This window comes from Trachymyrmex septentrionalis, unplaced genomic scaffold, assembly GCF_001594115.1.
Source record: "Trachymyrmex septentrionalis isolate Tsep2-gDNA-1 unplaced genomic scaffold, Tsep1.0 scaffold72, whole genome shotgun sequence".
In the NCBI taxonomy this organism is placed as follows: domain Eukaryota; kingdom Metazoa; phylum Arthropoda; class Insecta; order Hymenoptera; family Formicidae; genus Trachymyrmex; species Trachymyrmex septentrionalis.
In genome coordinates this window covers 1,829,805-1,834,272 of record NW_017305905.1, presented here as the reverse complement: position 1 = coordinate 1,834,272, position 4,468 = coordinate 1,829,805, and positions in this window count along the sequence as shown.

Sequence of the window (4,468 nt, the reverse complement as noted above, 5' to 3'; positions counted from 1 at the left end):
TATATATACTCGTATATTTGAAATTTGACAAAAACGAGAAAAAACTTTTGGTGCAGTCCAGTGCACAATGACAAAGAACAAATATGTCATTCACGTCAACATTGGACATATTTGAAATCCATAAGCTGATAAGTCTCCAGTCGTATTATAGCAATATCATGAACAAACATTTACAATAATATGTATTATCGCGTCAAAATAAATCACTCGAAATGATTTTACAGTAAACTGCTAATAATATAATTTTTGCTGCGATGGCGCTGTCACAAAAATATTATATTACAGAAATGTTTGAAAAAGTTTGACAAATATTTACTCACTCCAATTTTTGTAATTATCAAATATTGTATAATACTCATAAAGGCATTTAAGTACTCATAAATATTCGTAGGAATAGCGATAATGCAAGTGCGATTCTAATGGATATGTCATTGCTGCAATTTGACGAGAATTTGCTGAAAAATATTTTTAAAACTAATTTTGTTGATACAATAATAATTTTGTTCATGACACAGTCTCTGATTATAATTGGTCGAATTTCTGAGTGAAAGAAATGACCGAGTTATGTATACATTCAGAAATAATAGAATTGATGTAAAGTTATTGAATCGATATTTGTTAAAATGATAGTTTTTTCTACACACATTATCTTTAAACTTTTTCTATTGCGACAGGTTCAGTATCTTTTGTTTCTTTTTTTCTTATATTATAGACTTACACTCTTTGATAATTTTTTTTTAAATATATAATTGATTCCTTTTTATTCAAATACGATATTTTTTGCCGATATGCTTATTTGTTTAAATTTTACTTACACACACACACACAAATACACTTAGGTATGCTTTAATACACCAATTATATATGCAAAATATTGAGAGGATCCCGTTTGCCTACAATCCCGATTGCACACCACTCGTATCAGCTCATGCCTAGTAATTTTTCACTGCTTTATCAATGAGAATATTTTATTTTTAAATTCGCCAATTAGCGATGTAATATGTGATGTGTGCAATCGGAGCCTTCCCCAGAATATTATGTACAGAATATTTAACATACTATATAAACTGAAGGAGTATATTTCGCAAATATAAATTGAAATAGAAGAAAAATTGAAATAGAAAAAATGTTCTATAAATATTAAAGTTTACTTAAGCTATAGTACACTTTGGCACTTTTTTTATTGAAAATAAAAAGTGAAAAAAAAATTTAAGTCTTATAGCCGCAGCACAGACTCTTGCATAACACATAAAACATGAGGCATAAAACCATATAAACCAGAAAATAAACCAGAGTTCTTTATTTTATGGAAAGGAAGGAAATAAAGGACTTTGATTGGTTCATTTTCTTATGCATTATGTGTTATGCGTTACGCAAGAGTCTGTGCTCCACATCATACTTAATGAAAATTATACACGTATATAACTGTGCATAGTCTAAATAGAATTATAGATAATGAAATAATTCACACGCACGCACACACGCACATACACACACATTAATTATATATTACACATATATAATATATGATATTACCATCTGATCAAATTTGACCCGGACTGGTTAAAAAAAACAACAATTTTATGTATTTTAATACAAATATTTATGATCGCCTTCAAAATAGCCTCCTTCTGAGCCAATACAAGCATGCCAATGATTAATCCAATTTTCCATACACTTCTTGTAGGCCTCGGCCGGGATGGCCTTTAGTTCCTTCAGCGAATTTCTTTTTATGGCCTCAATCGATTCATGGCGCGTTCCCCGGAGCGGATATTTTTCGGAAACAGAAAAAAGTCACAGGGAGCCAAATCTGGCGAATACGGTGGCTGAGCAATGACTTTTATTTCGTGTTTGGCCAAAAATTCAGTCACAATCAGGCTGGAATGTGACGGCGCATTATCGTGGTGAAAAATCCATGAATTGTCTGCCCACAAATCCGGCCGTTTACGACGAATTGCTTCACGTAGACGCCTCAAAACGGCCAAGTAGTATTCCTTATTGACCGTTTGACCCTCTGGAACGAATTCATGGTGAACCACACCACGGTAATCGAAGAAAACGATGAGCATCGTCTTGATTTTCGACCGACTTTGACGTGGTTTTTTCGGCTTCGGTTCATTTTTGGCGCGCCACTCGCTAGATTGTTGGGCAGTTTCGACGTCATATTCATAAACCCACGTCTCGTCACCAGTAATGACGCGTTTGATGAATGTAGGGTCATCAGTTACGTTGGCAAGCATCTCTTCTGCGACCTCTACTCGACGTGCTTTTTGCAAAAAATTCAGATCTTTCGGTACGAGTCTGGCGGCGATGCGCTTCATACCCAAAACATTAACCAAAATGTGTTGAGTCGATCCATAAGAGATATTGAGAGCTTTTGTTATCTCTCTAATGCCAACACGACGATTTTCAAGCACAATTTCCTTCACTTTTTCCATGTTATCGTCGTTAACAGAAGTGGATGGACGACTCGCATGAGACAAGTTTTCTACGACCTCACGACCCTCACTGAATGCTTTATGCCACTCAAATACTTGCGTTCTCGATAGAGTAGACTCCCCAAAACACTTCTGCAACATTTTCAATGATTCCGTAGCCGTAATTCCATTGGAAACACAAAATTTCAAGCAAACTCGTTGTTCAATTTTTTTTTCATAGTAAAAATCGCCAGAGAAACTTTTTGCGTCGTAAACAAATGGCTGCCAAACACACACTAACTGACGTATCCCGCTCAAATTTCACACGAATGTCAGAGAAGGTTGTACCAATCTAGAAAAAAAAAATTTTTACCGATTCAATTTACGCGCGCGGTTTAAATGGACCAGTCCGGGTCAAATTTGATCAGATGGTATATGTATAAATTATAATATACTCAGATATAGCAAAATGCTAGCAGTTTACTGGCAAATTAACGACTATAATAATTCGATTAAATTCTTACTGCAAATCTATAACAATCTGTTATCTGCATTAAGCTTAGAATTTGTTGACAGATTCTGCTGTGCTAGTAGATTAGTGATAGAAACCGAACAGGATATATGCGCGGACAATCTGATGGCAGCAGAAACTAAACAGCAGCTACAAATCCTGCTCGGTTTTTGCTTACTCGATTTGCTAGCAAAACAAGCTTGTCTTATTTTTTATGACATAGTGTGTGTATATATGCGTGCGCGCGTGTGTGTGTGCAGGTCAATCGGAAAGTTCTGTCCATCTAGCGGCAAGTAGCTCTAGCTAGAACTGTCAATAACTCTAATGTCTAAACCAAGCTTAATTTTTTAGTTTTACCATCTGTCAATAAAATTCAGTATATAAAAGTATACGTTTGCATCAATAATATTGCTTTTTACTGCATCGAAAATGTCGACATTTGAGCCAAATAAGCGTCATTTGCGCGAAGTGTTAATCTTTTGCTTCAAATGGAAGAAAACTTCAGCTGAAGCTCATTAAATGCTTGTAGAAGTTTGGTGATAGTGCTCCTTTCGATAAAATATGCAAAGAATGGTTTCGACGCTTTAAGAGTGGTGATTTTGATGTGGAGGACAAAGAGCGTTCTGGACGGCCAAGAGCATTTGAAGACGAAGAATTGCAGGCATTGATAGATGAAGCCATGTCAAATGCAAAAACAACTTGCAGAAGCATTAAATTGTGCTCAATCTGTTATTTTCGATCGTTTGAAAGCCTTGGGAAAGATCTACAAGGAAAGAAAATGGATCTCATATGAACTGAAGCCAAAAGACATTGAAAGGCGATAAATCATCTGCGAAATTCTGCTTGCTAGGCAACAAAGAAAGGGATTTTTATATCGAATTGTGAACGATGAAAAGTGGATCTATTTTAATAATCCCAAACGCCGAAAAATCATTTGCGATCCAGGCCAATCATCGACATCGACGCCAAAGCGGAATATCCACGGAAAGAAGGTAATGCTCTGTATTTAGTGGGATCAGAAGGGTGTAGTGCGTACCACGAGCTGTTGAAATCTGTCAAACAGTCACAGGGGATCTCTACCGAGAACAAATTATTCGTTTGAGCCGAGCATTGCACGGAAAACGATCAGAATATGAAATGAGACAGCATAAAGTAATTTTGCTTCATGACAACGCTCGGCCTCACGTCACAAAACTTGTCAAGGAAATGTTAGAAGCACTTTGCTGGGAAGTGCTATTCCATGCGGCTTATCCACTAGACTGTGCTCCTTCCTACTATCACTTGTTTCGATCGATGGCACACGCACTTGCAGAGGAACACTTCAATTCTTATGAAGACGTCGAAAAATGGGTCTCTGAGTGGATAGCCTCCAAAGATGAGTCATTCTTTCGCCACGGAATTCGCTTACTGCCCGAAAGATGAGAAAAAGTCATCGCTAACGATGGACAATATTTTGATTAAAGTACTTTTTCATTAAATAAAACCATTTTATTACTTTTTGCAAAAAATGGACGGAACTTTCCGATTGATATATATATAT